Here is a 14,279-nt window from a genome sequence, read left to right as displayed (position 1 = left end):
GAAGGCCAATGAAGTTCAGGGTTTCTCTCTCATCTTGAAAAGCACATGGCAAACACGGCATCATCTGCTAGCTTCCTCTCTAGACCTCAGGAAGCTCTCTAGGAGGCATTTTCCTTCTTCATCTGCAAAGGTCACTGGCTGGTGGGCTCTGTGCTTCATGGTTCTGCAGTGTTCTGAAGCTTTTTCCAATATACTCTGTCTTTTATAGGATTCCAGTAAACTACTCAAAACCCACTTAGAATGAGTAGAGACCTAATTAAGGTTAATACCCACACTTGATTGAGTCACATCTCCATGGAGATAATCTAATTAAAATTCCCAACATACAGTGCTGAATAGGGATTAGAAGAAACGGCTGCCTTTACAAAATGGGATTAAGATTAAAACATGGCTTTTCTAAGGTACATAAATCCTTTCAAACCAGCATAGGTTTTGACTGCTTTTTCTATTCTTTTTCATTGCTCCTTATCCTGTAACGTTTCAATTGTCTTTTATTTTTAGTTCACTGACTCTTTCTTCTTTCAGCTTCAATCTGTTATTGAAACCATCCTGAGAGTTTTTCATCAGTTCTCGTGATCTTCAACTCCAGTAGTTCTGTTTGGTACCTTTTTAAGTTTTTTCTTCTCTTTATTTAGATGCTCCTATTACTCATTCATTGTTTTCCTAATACCCTCTAGTTGTTTCTCTGTACTTTCTTTCATCTCCTTGAGCAATTTTTAGATCATTTTTAAAAATGCTTTTATCAGGAAATTCACATTCACATTCTCAAGTCTTCCTTGTTGGTTTTCCTGTATATTTATCTTCTTCCTTTGGATAGACCATCATTTCCTGTTTGTTTGTCTTGTACTCTTTTGTGGCGCACTGTACATTTCAATATTTAAAAATGTTATCTCAAAAAAAAAAGTGTTGTATCAGGGATATATTCCCTGAAATGCTGTTTCTTGGTTTGGTGACCAGCTGGTGCTGACAGAGATTTTCTTGAGCTTCAGCCCTTCTGTTAGGAAGGTTCCCAGGACAAATGCAGTGTGTGCAGCCATCTTTCTGAGCCTGTGTCTTGTCACGGGTTTTGCCGGTTGGTTGTCTTGGAATTCCCCTGTTTACCGGAGTTTGGTTGCCCCTCTTTTTCTCAGGAGACACACCTCACTCTCCCAGTTGTTTGAAGCTGGTAGGCTTTGTCCTAGACTGTCCACCTCTATAGTTTTCATACTTCTGTAATTGTCTCAAGCTCTTTTAGCCTTGACTGTAAATTCTTGGAAGAGGGCCACCCCAAGGAGGAATTTCCCAAGTCAGTTTCTCCAAGCCAAGAGAGGGCCAGGGACTCACAAAGAGAACACAAACCAGCTCAATGTGCCCTGAGGAAGGGACCAGGAAGGGCACCAAAAACTTCTCCAATGGTTCCCCAAATCTGAGTTTTCCTGGCCTGTCCAGCATATGCAGCCTTTCAGCTAACTGTCCCCTACAACCCTGCAGAAGCCCTTCATCATTAAATCTCTACTGCCTCTGCACCTGTCTGGGGAGGGTTGAAACAATGGCTGCCACCACCTTTGTCTGGGAAGGGTTAAAATAATAGCTGCCCTCAGGATGAGGCCTCCTGCCATCTGAATTCATTAATCAAAAGCCATAATCAGCCATTGGCTATTCCCAACCCTTTCCATGGGGAAGAAGATTTTTGCATCCCTTTCTGTTACCTACAGCCAGCCAGGGATTGGATCCCCAAGGGCCTGTTGTGAGAGTAGGGGATGAGTACTAGCAGCCACCACATGGAGAGAGTAATTTACTGTTCTTTACTATAGTTTATAAGCCTTCTTCCTCCAACTCTTTCCTGGAAATTGTACAGTGATCTTCTGGCTTCTGGAGTTTCAAAATACTTGTTTCAGATAGTTCTTGCCAGTTCAATATTGTTTCAGTGGAAGGACTGAGTCCTGGAGCTCCCTACTGCACCATTTTTCCCAGAAGTCTGGTTCACCAATTGATTTTTTTTTTGTACATGGGCAAGCATTGGGAAACGAACCTGGGTCTACAGCATGGCAGGCAAGAACTCTGCCACCGTTGCCGGCCCCACCAATTGATTTTTGACAATGCTGCCAAGTTCATGCAAATGAGAAAGAAAGTCTCTTCAACAAATGAGGCCTCACCCAGAATCCACAGCTGGCCCCAAATGATAAATGCAAATCAAAACCACAATGAGATACATTCCACACCCACTAAAATGGCTACTATTAAAAAAAAAAAAACAGAAAATTAGAAGTATTGGAGAAGATGTGGAGAAATAAGAACACTTACTCATTGCTGATGGTAATGGAATATGGTACAGCCACTATTGTAGGCACTTTGGCAGTTCCTCAGGAAGCTACATTTAGAATTACCAAATGATGCAGCAATCATTCTACTAGGTATATCCAAAGGAATCGAAAGCAGTGACTTGAGGAGATATTTGCACACCAATGGTCAAATTGGCATTATTCACAATTGCCAAAAGATGGAAGCAACTCAAGTGTCCATCAATTGATGAATGGATAAACAAAGTGTGGTATATACATACAATGGAATATTATTCAGTATTAAAAAGGAATGAGGTTCTGATTTATGTGACAACTCGATGAACCTTGAAGACATTATGTTGAGGGAAATAAACCAGACACAAAAGGCCAGATATTGTATGATCTCATCTAATTTGACATAATTAAAACAAGCAAAGTGATAGGCTGGGGGTAGGAAATGGGTAGTTAATGTTAATTCATACAGAATTTCTATTTGGGTTAATTGTAAAGTTTTGGAAATGGATAGTGGTGATGGCAGCACACCATTGTGAGTATAATTAATAGCACTGAGTTATATATATGAATGTGATTAAAAGGGTAAATTTTAGGTCATATACATATATGTTACTAGAATATAAATTAAAAGATAAAACATAGGACTATACAGCACAATTAACCCTTTTGTAAACAATGAATTATAGTTAATAGTAAAATTATAAAAATGTACTTTCATGACTTATAACAAATGTATCACACTAATGCAAGGTGTTAAAAACAGGGTGGCATATTTACCCTGATGTAAACTATGGACTGTAGCTAATACTATAATTATAATATCGTTTTAACAATTTTAACAGATACCACACTAATGCAAAGTGTTTGAAATGGGTTGGGTGTATATAAGAATGCTGTATTTTTTACATGCTCTTTCTGTAAACTTATAACTTCTCTAATTAAAAAAAATCAAATTAAAAATGGAAGAAAGATGGACAACTGTCTATATAGGATATTTTATTTATGGTCCCTGGGTTTCATTGCCTGTGGTGCCCCTTTCAGTTGTTTATTTTTTGTAATGCCATAATATTCTGCATTGAATTGCAACCTTCAGCCTAAACCTGACTTTATTCTTGTTTGTACTGCTTGCAACTCAGTGTCCATGAATTTGATAGCTCAAAGTAGATGTCAGGTATCAGTCTTTGAATTACCAAAAATATCAGACTTATATAGGGGATAGAAGCTGAACTTATGTTGTATTAATAAAGCATGGCACACTCAATAACTCACTACAATTGGTTCTCCTAAACTATGTTACACAGCAATTGAAAACTTGTTATTCAAATTCTAAATAAAGTAATTTTTAAAAATAACCCATCTTTTTACAGTCACTACTTGGAGGGATACCCACCGCCAGTGATCACCACCTCACCTCAGATGGATTGGCCCCATGAGTTGGCTGATTGAGACATCACCTTTGACTCCACTGAGGGTCACACACCATTGCTCCTGTCACTTGGACTAACCATAGCCACTACTATGCTTGAACCAGCTAATGAACTAAGAAATGGGAAGGGGAACTGCCAAACTAGTACCTGGCTGAAATGACACAGTGTCCTTACACAACGCTTTTCACTACGATTGACAATTTACAACTGTAAAGCTGCCTTGTACACTGCCACCTCCCATTTGAAAGCTAACTGTTGAATCTTTAATATTACACAGCAGAGACAACTTTCCTCAAGGCCCAAATATTTGTCCTTAGTACCTGTGTCTCATTGCCCCACCCCTCTGTGTGCTAATAAGGACTGACATAACAACAGATTGATTGCCTAGCCTGAGTAGTCTTGGGTAACTGCCTAGCCTTCAACTCTTAGCCAAAAAAAGGAGCATCTGTGCCATTAGAAACACTTCCAGCTGCATGAGTGTTAATAATTTGGGGCAGATCAAAATCCAATTACAAAAGATGGCTCAAGAGATTATGATGTTTTACAATATAACCTAAGTTTTCTAAAAGATACCTCAGACCTAAAAAAAAAAAAATCTGCAACATTTCCTCCTAGCTATCTCCTGAAAGTTGAGGGGAATGACTATGCAAAGATTTCCAGCTCTTGGTTTTGCTATTTATTGTCATTTTTATAATAACCAATATGTTCAAGTTTAATATGCACTAGCTTGACAATGTTACACACCTGGCAGCAAATATATCAGCCATCCAAACAGCCACAATTCTCCACATAAATGATTATGAGGCATCAAGGGATGGATTGTCATAACTATGAAATATTGTGCATACTGTCTTGGTATCCATCTTACTTTTGCTAAGCCACTTCTATTAACGCTGACCTTCAACCTACTTAATAAGCATCTTTCCATCTTTGGAGCCTAGACTCCCCAGAGCTCAAACCCACATCTGTGGTCACCACCCACACCACCCACATGTCTCACCCAGAACTCACTTTGGCCCCAAATGATATGCTAACTATCCCCACTACTCTTGGCCCCCAGTCCCTTTCTCATATATTCACTTTAAACTGTCCAGTCCTTGACTCCCATGGGAAATCTACCAACCTCCACCTCTGGACCTGTATAAAACAATAAAAACATAAGCACATGGGCTTCTCTTGCTCTGTTTGTGCATTCCCTACCCATTAGTTGAGCTACCCAGAGCCAATCACTTTTCCTATAGACCCTTAAAGGAACACCTCTATCTCCGGACCTGTGAGTAACAAACCATCTCTTCTCATGCATTGTGGTCTTGATTTTATCCAGCCTCCACCTAGATCCAAATTTAATATCCAACTGGAGATGGATTTCCAATCTGCATCAATTAACTGGGGTCCACAAAGACCATAAGAACAAGGCAAATGCCCCTAAAATCACATAGCAGGACTCGGGGGAGGGACCAAGGGGAAATGGGTGCAGTCAGGTCTCAGGAGAGAGATCACGGACAGACAAAAAACATATTTCCCTTACAATGGTATAAAGGCAGATAAAACAGGAAAAAATATTATGAGGGGGAGAAGCAGAGATTAGAGAAAGCTTCAGAGATGGCTGGTCACTGGTATGTGTCTCAAAGCAAAAGTCTTGTGGGAACTGCAGGAGAATGGGAAGGAACTTTAAAGAGTAAGGTACAATGTATGGAAATACATAGAGACAAAAATGCACAGGATGTACAGGGTTCAGAAAGTAATCTATTTGGCTAGGTCAGAGTGGGAATAAAAGTGAGTATGGACTAAAAGTTGAAAAGCTAGAATAGAAGAAAAACATGGAATACCAGCATAAACTGTATGTAATATTTTCTTTAGGCATAGAGATTGACAGGTAGTTTTGGGCTAGAGGGTGATAAGTAGGATGGGTGAATGGAGGAAGTAGAGAGCAGAGAAGGCTATTGCAATACAGGGGTCCATGCCTTAAACACTTTCCCAGGCAAAATTAAAACTTAATTAAACTATATTTGCCTTCAATACAATGAATAAAATTGTTTTATGACTAAAAATGCTTATGAAATTCATTCCCTCTATTTTGGGAAAATAGAGAAGAGGCATCTCAATCTTAGAAGTTAAAACTGGTATTTCTATTATATTTTCTGGTATTTCAGTCGTGGGTCACTATAATATTTTAGAAGACATCAAAACTCCCTCAAGAATCAGACTTGCAGTCTAAGCTGTTAGACCTACTTCTGTTCTGCTGTTGGGATATTGTAGTCTTAGGCATGTCTTAGGCACAACTCTTCCATTGCAGCTCCTCTCTTTCCTTGAACTTGGGTCTCTCTGATTTCCATTAACAGTGTAACCATAATGATACGCCGATGACAAAGATAAAATCAGTAAATCAGTGAAATGTAATTAACACTCTTGTGTTCATTCTTCAGAACTCTCAAGAACTTAAGGGTAGGCACAGCAGCAGAACAAGCTAACAGAGCCCTAATTTGTCACATATCAGTTCATGGCTGTGATCAAGATGTTTACCTTCTCTGAGCCTCAGGGTTTTGTTTTGTTTTTTTTTCCATTTTTATAAGAAGAATAATAACAATCACATTTCACAAATAATATGAAAACCAAATGAGATAACATTTATAATTTTTTAAAACCCCTTCTCAGACTCCTTCTGTGTTTCCAGACACAGACTCTCTAACAACCAGCATGAATGGAGTTGAAGGCAGGAGCCCCACATTGGCTTATTCTGATGCAGGTGACCTTTGCAGACTGGCTATTCAGCTTGCCTCACTTATTTCACTGCCAGGGTTAAAGGACATAAGTCTCAGAGTGAATTAAGGTTAGGGACACAGAAACTCAGAGGTCAAAGGGGTGCAAGACTGAGATGGACACAGATTTCAGAAGGGTTAGTGCTAATCTGGTGGGAAGTTCAGCTATCAAATGGATGAACTAACTTGAGTGGAAATGCCAAAATTTGATAGCCATATGCAAAAGTTGATTAACTAGTGACTTCTGGAGAAGATGGCAGATTAGTAAGGCACACGGGTCTTAGTTCCTCCTCCAGAACAGCTACTAGGGAAGGAGAAACGGTACAGAACAGCTCCCGGAGCCACGACAGGGACCAAGAAGACAGTGTACCCCGTTCTGGAATGGCTGACTGGCTGGGAGAACCCGCTGTGGTGAGATCACCGAGGGGCGCGAGCTTCCCCGGGCCGGAGCGGCAGGCGGCCGGAGTCCGTCCCTCCCTCCTTCCTGGGCCGGTTGGGAGAATTGGACAGGCGATCCCCTCAAGCCGCAGTGGCTGGCGCCCCCACCCCCACGCACAGCCCCCCGGACCAGCTGGGAGAATTGGATCGGAGATCCCCCAAGCCGCGGAGACCGGCGACCGGGGTCCGTTCCAAACACGTGGCTTCCCAGTCCAGCTGGGAACAGTGGATAGGCACTCCCCCAAGCCGCGGCAGCCGGCGCCCCCCCACCACGCTTGGCACCCCAGGCTGGCTGAGAAATTTGGACAGGCGCTCCCCCAAGCCACGGAGGCTGGCGCCCCCCCACCACGCCTGGTGCCCCGGGTTGGCTGGGAAATTTGGACAGGTGCTCCCCCAAGCCACGGAGGCCGGTGACCCTCCCCACGCACGGATTCCTGGGCCGGCTGCGAGATTCAGATTGGCACTCCCCCAAGCCGCTTCAGCTGGCGACCCTTCCCTACAGCGAGAGTTTTCCAAAGTTAAAGGAGCCACAGTATCTTTCACTGGTGGGACCCTCAGACAGAAGAGCACCATGAGCGCCACCTACTGGACAGCATAAGAAAAACAGAGCCCAGAGATTTCACAGAAAAATCTTTCAACCTGCTGGGTCTCACACTCAGGGAAATCTGATTAAATGCCCAGACGCCAGCAGAAGATAACGGATCACGCTCGGATAATTGAAGATATGGCCCAGTCAAAGGAACAAACCAATAGTTCAAATGAGATACAGGAGCTGAGACAATTAATGCTGAATATAGGAACAGAAATGGAAAATCTCTTCAAAAACCAAATCAATAAATTGAGGGAGGAAATGGGCTGAACAAAAAGAAGAAATAGAAAAACTGAAAAAGCAAATCACAGAACTTATGGGAGTGAAGGACAAAGTAGAAAAGATGGAAAAAACAATGGATACTTACAATGGTAGATTTAAAGAGACAGAAGCTAGAATTAGAGAATTGGAGGATGGAACATCTGAATTCCAAAAAGAAACAGAAACTATAGGGAAAAGAATGGAAAAATTTGAACAGGGGATCAGGGAACTGAATGACAATATGAAGCGCACAAATATACATGTTGTGGGTGTCCCAGAAGGAGAAGAGAAGGGAAAAGGAGGAGAAAAACTAATGGAAGAAATTATCACTGAAAAATTTCCAACTCTTATGAAAGACCTAAAATTGCAGATCCAAGAAGTGCAGCACACCCCAAAGAGAATAGACCCAAATAGGCGTTCTCCAAGACACTTACTATTTAGAATGTCAGAGGTCAAAGAGAAAGAGAGGATCTTGAAAGCAGCAAGAGAAAAACAATCCATCACATACAAGGGAAACCCAATAAGACTATGTGTAGATTTCTCAGCAGAAACCATGGAAGCTAGAAGACAGTGGGATGATATATTTAAATTACTAAAAGAGAAAAACTGCCAACCAAGACTCCTATATCCAGCAAAATTGTCCTTCAAAAATGAGGGAGAAATTAAAACATTCTCAGACAAAAAGTCACTGAGAGAATTTGTGACAAGAGACCAGCTCTGCAAGAAATACTAAAGGGAGCACTAGAGTCAGATAAGAAAAGTCAGAAGAGAGAGGTATGGAGAAGAGTGTAGAAAGAAGGAAAATCAGATATGATATATATAATACAAAAGGCAAAATGGTAGAGGAAAATATTATCCAAACAGTAATAACACTAAATGTTAATGGACTGAATTCCCCAATCAAAAGGCATAGACTGGCAGAATGGATTAAAAAACAGGATCCTTCTATATGCTGTCTACAGGAAACACATCTTAGACCCAAAGATAAGCATAGATTGAAAGTGAAAGGTTGGGAAAAGATATTTCATGCAAATAACAACCAGAAAAGAGCAGGAGTAGCTATACTAATATTCAACAAATTAGACTTCAAATGTAAAACAGTTAAAAGAGACAAAGAAGGACACTATCTACTAATAAAAGGAACAATTAAACAAGAAGACATAACAATCATAAATATTTATGCACCGAACCAGAATGCCCCAAAATGCGTGAGGAATACACTGCAAACACTGAAAAGGGAAATAGACACATATATCATAATAGTTGGGGACTTCAATTCACCACTCTCATCAATGGACAGAACATCTAGACAGAGGATCAATAAAGAAATAGAGAATTTGAATATTACTATAAATGAGCTAGACTTAACAGACATTTATAGGACATTACATCCCACAACAGCAGGATACACCTTTTTCTCAAGGGCTCATGGATCATTCTCAAAGATAGACCATATGCTGGGTCACAAAGCAAGTCTTAACAAATTTAAAAAGATTGAAATCATACACAACACTTTCTCGGATCATAAAGGAATGAAGTTGGAAATCAATAATAGGCGGAGTGCCAGAAAATTCACAAATACGTGGAGGCTCAACAACACACTCTTAAACAACGAGTGGGTCAAAGAAGAAATTGCAAGAGAAATTAGTAAATATCTCGAAGCGAATGAAAACGAAAACACAACATATCAAAACCTATGGGACGCAGCAAAGGCGTAAATATATTTAGGGCCATAAATTTCCCTCTTAGGAAATTTATTGCCCTAAATGCCTATATCAGAAAAGAAGAAAAGGCAAAAATTCAGGAATTAACTGTCCACTTGGAAGAATTGGAGAAAGAACAGCAAACTAACCCTAAAGCAAGCAAAAGGAAAGAAATAACAAAGATTAGAGCAGAAATAAATGAAATTGAAAACAACAGAGAAAATCAATAAGGCCAGCAGTTGGTTCTATGAGAAAATCAATACAATTGATGGGCCTTTAGCAAGATTGACAAAAAGAAGAAGAGAGGGGATGCAAATAAATAAGATCAGAAATGGAAGAGGAGACATAAACACTGACCTCATAGAAATAAAGGAGGTAATAACAGGATACTATGAACAACTTTACACTAATAAATACAACAATTTAGATGAAATGGACGGGTTCCTGGAAAGACATGAACAACCAACTTTGACTCAAGAAGAAATAGATGACCTCAACAAACCAATCACAAGTAAAGAAATTGAATCAGTCATTCAAAAGCTTCCTAAAAAGAAAAGTCCAGGACCAGACGGCTTCACATGTGAATTCTACCAAACATTCCAGAAAGAATTAGTACCAACTCTCCTCAAACTCTTCAAAAAAATTGAAGTGGAGGGAAATCTACCTAATTCATTCTATGAAGCCAACATCACCCTCATACCAAAACCAGGCAAAGATATTACAAAAAAAGAAAACTACAGACCAATCTCTCTAATGAATATAAGATGCAAAAATCCTCAACAAAATTCTAGCAAATCGAATCCAACAACACATTAAAAGAATTATACATCATGACCAAGTAGGATTCATCCCAGGTATGCAAGGATGGTTCAACATAAGAAAATCAATTAATGTAATACACCATATCAACAAATCAAAGCAGAAAAATCACATGATCATCTCAATTGATGCAGAGAAGGCATTTGACAAGATTCAACATCCTTTCCTGTTGAAAACACTTCAAAGGATAGGAATACAAGGGAACTTCCTTAAAATGATAGAGGGAATATATGAAAAACCCACAGCTAATATCATCCTCAATGGGGAAAAATTGAAAACTTTCCCCCTAAGATCAGGAACAAGACAAGGATGTCCACTATCACCACTATTATTCAACATTGTGTTGGAGGTTCTAGCCAGAGCAATTAGACAAGAAAAAGAAATACAAGGCATCAAAATTGGAAAGGAAGAAGTAAAACTATCACTGTTTGCAGACGATATGATACTATACGTCGAAAACCCGGAAAAATCCACAACAAAACTACTAGAGCTAATAAATGAGTACAGCAAAGTAACAGGTTACAAGATCAACATTCAAAAATCTGTAGCATTTCTATACACTAGCAATGAACAAGCGGAGGGGGAAATCAAGAAAAGAATCCCATTTACAATTGCAACTAAAACAATAAAATACCTAGGAATAAATTTAACTAAAGAGACAAAAAACCTATATAAAGAAAACTACAAAAAACTGTTAAAAGAAATCACAGAAGACCTAAATAGATGGAAGGGCATACCGTGTTCATGGATTGGAAGACTAAATATAGTTAAGATGTCAATCCTACCTAAATTGATTTACAGATTCAATGCAATACCAATAAAAATCCCAACAACTTATTTTTCAGAAATAGAAAAACCAATAAGCAACTTTATCTGGAAGGGCAGGGTGCCCCGAATTGCTAAAAACATCTTGAGGAAAAAAAATGAAGCTGGAGGTCTCACGCTGCCTGACTTTAAGGCATATTATGAAGCCACAGTGGTCAAAACAGCATGGTATTGGCATAAAGATAGATATATCGACCAATGGAATCGAATAGAGTGCTCAGATATAGACCCTCTCATCTATGGACATTTGATCTTTGATGAGGCAGTCAAGCCAACTCACCTGGGACAGAACAGTCTCTTCAATAAATGGTGCCTAGAGAACTGGATATCCGTATGCAAAAGAATGAAAGAGGACCCGTATCTCACATCCTATACAAAAGTCAACTCAAAATGGATCAAAGATCTAAACATTAGGTACAAGACCATAAAACAGTTAGAGGAAAATGTAGGGAGATATCTTATGAAACTTACAATTGGAGGCGGTTTTATGGACCTTAAACTTAAAGCAAGAGCACTGAAGAAAGAAATAAATAAATGGGAGCTCCTCAAAATTAAACACTTTTGTGCATCAAAGAACTTCATCAAGAAAGTAGAAAGACAGCTTACACAATGGGAGACAATATTTGGAAACGACATATCAGATAAAGGTCTAGTATCCAGAATTTATAAAGAGATTGTTCAACTCAACAACAAAAAGACAGCCAACCCAATTACAAAATGGGAAAAAAACTTGAACAGACACCTCTCAGAAGAGGAAATACAAATGGCCAAAAGGCACATGAAGAGATGCTCAATGTCCCTGGCCATTAGAGAAATGCAAATCAAAACCACAATGAGATATCATCTCACACCCACCAGAATGGCCATTATCAACAAAACAGAAAATGACAAGTGCTGGAGAGGATGCGGAGAAAGAGGCACACTTATCCACTGTTGGTGGGAATGTCAAATGTTGCAACCACTGTGGAAGGCAGTTTGGCGGTTCCTCAAAAAACTGAATATAGAATTGCCATACGACCCAGCAATACCGTTGGTAAGTATCTACTCAAAAGACTTAAGGGCAAAGACACAAACAGACATTTGCACACCAATGTTTATAGCAGCGTTATTCACAATTGCAAAGAGATGGAAACAGCCAAAATGTCCATCAACAGACGAATGGCTAAACAAACTGTGGTATATACATATGATGGAATATTATGCCGCTTTAAGACAGAATAAACTTATGAAGCATGTAATAACATGGATGGACCTAGAGAACATTATGCTGAGTGAGTCTAGCCAAAAACTAAAGGACAAATACTGTATGGTCCCACTGATGTGAACTGACATTCTGAGAATAAACTTGGAATATGTCATTGGTAACAGAGACCAGCAGGAGTTAGAAACAGGGTAAGACAATGGGTAATTGAAGCTGAAGGGATACAGACTGTGCAACAGGACTAGATAGAAAAACTCAAAAATGGACAGCACAATAATACCTAATTGTAATGTAATTATGTTAAAACACTGAATGAAGCTGCATCTGAGCTATAGTTTTTTGTTTGTTTGTGTCTTTTTTTATTGTTATTATTATTTTTATTTTTTCTCTATATTAACATTCTATATCTTTTTCTGTTGTTTTGCTAGTTCTTTTCCTAAATCGATGCAAATGTACTAAGAAATGATGATCATGCATCTATGTGATGATGTTAAGAATTACTGATTGCATATGTGGAATGGAATGATTTCTAAATGTTGTGTTAATTTCTTTTTTCTTTAATTAATAAAAAAAGTTGATTAACTAGAAGACAGCAGTCAGAAAATGTGTGAGTGTATGCATAACAATCATAACTCGTTTCTTAACAAAGTGAGTCCATTTCAGTCAAGTTATATCTTTCCTAGATAACTAGTAGTTCAGCCAGTCACTCAAAGGTAGTAGCCTTAAGACCTCCAAGGATTTCTTGTCTTCAGGGAAAAATCCACACTCCCTAGGCCTACAGCCATGACCTTTCAAAAGTCGGACACAACTCATTACCTTCTATAGCTGCAGCTTCCGCTTAACTTCTATCTCCACTACAGCTCTTCCCTAACGGGTCCATCCTTCTCATGACTTGGGGCCTTTGTCACTGGTTGCTCCCTCTCCTAAACTATTACCCTATTATTACTTCTACTTATCTTTCAAGATAGATATTAAATATGGTTTCTTCTAGAAACTGGGCACTCTCCCAATGTAACACATCATTATTAAAATAGTTTGTCTTCCCAACTGCATAATGAATCCTTCAAAGGCAGAAGCCAAGAGAGAATCATTCTTTACATTTCACCTCCCTGTTTCTTTCTACCCCATGTTTGGCATTTATAAAATTTTAAGAAAAGATAGAAAATAATTTTCCTTTGCCTGAATATTTATCCTTGAATCCACTCTGCTCTGTGATCCCCCTTTCAGTGAGAACAGCATGTTATGTGAAAAGTAGATTCTGGGGTTATGCAGACCTTGTTCTAACCTTGATTTGCCATATGTTATGTCTGTAACCATGACCAAGTTACTTAACTCCCTTCTCTGAGTCTTTTTTTTTTCTTCATTTTTATAACAAGGATAATAATGACAATTCTATTTCATGACCGATATGATAACTAAATTTTTAAAAATATAAATTTAGATTTGCTATACAAAAATTAAGTATTTAAGACAAAGAATGAGTAAGATTTTTATAAAAATTTATCTACTGTCGGGCTAGAGTAGGAAATAAAATTCAACCAGAAAACAATATGAAAATTATAGGAAGAAAGATATAATATTTCAAAAGTGGTTTCTGGTAAGAGGTAACGAGGAGTGCCTAATACTAATGTTCAAAGTTATTTTGAAGATTTTTCAAAAATTAATCAATAGCCTCCTTGTGACAGAGAATAAAAAATAGGCATTAATTTTTTAATATTAATATTAAAACCAAAATTACATAAAATATAAAACTGCATTTAGAAGGCAATAAGACACAAATTTGTAACTCAAATATAGCACACATTTTTTAACCCTTTCTTTCTGCTATGTCCCTCCATCCCTTTGTTGTCACATCAAGACTTCAGAACCACCTCTCAGATTTACTCCCTTTCTCCTTGCCTTCTCCTCTCATTGTTCATTTAAAGTTCTGCCTCCCTTCTCCCATAGGAAGTGTCTTTTAAGACTATTTCTCAAAACAACT

The 14,279-nt window shown here is 38.7% G+C and overlaps 1 long non-coding RNA gene across 1 annotated transcript in view; it reads left to right on the top strand.

The window, feature by feature from the left end:
* The window catches only part of LOC143649540 (uncharacterized), a 24,333-nt gene extending 19,751 nt beyond the window's left edge, over positions 1–4,582 (top strand). The window contains exon 3 of the long non-coding RNA XR_013159093.1: positions 3,644–4,582. This is a non-coding gene — a long non-coding RNA (uncharacterized LOC143649540). The remainder of the gene's footprint in view (positions 1–3,643) is intronic.
* The last annotated feature ends 9,697 nt before the right edge of the window (positions 4,583–14,279 follow it).

This window comes from Tamandua tetradactyla, chromosome 11, assembly GCF_023851605.1.
Source record: "Tamandua tetradactyla isolate mTamTet1 chromosome 11, mTamTet1.pri, whole genome shotgun sequence".
Taxonomy (NCBI): Eukaryota; Metazoa; Chordata; class Mammalia; order Pilosa; family Myrmecophagidae; genus Tamandua; species Tamandua tetradactyla.
This window is presented reverse-complemented; position numbering and strand designations above follow the sequence as displayed.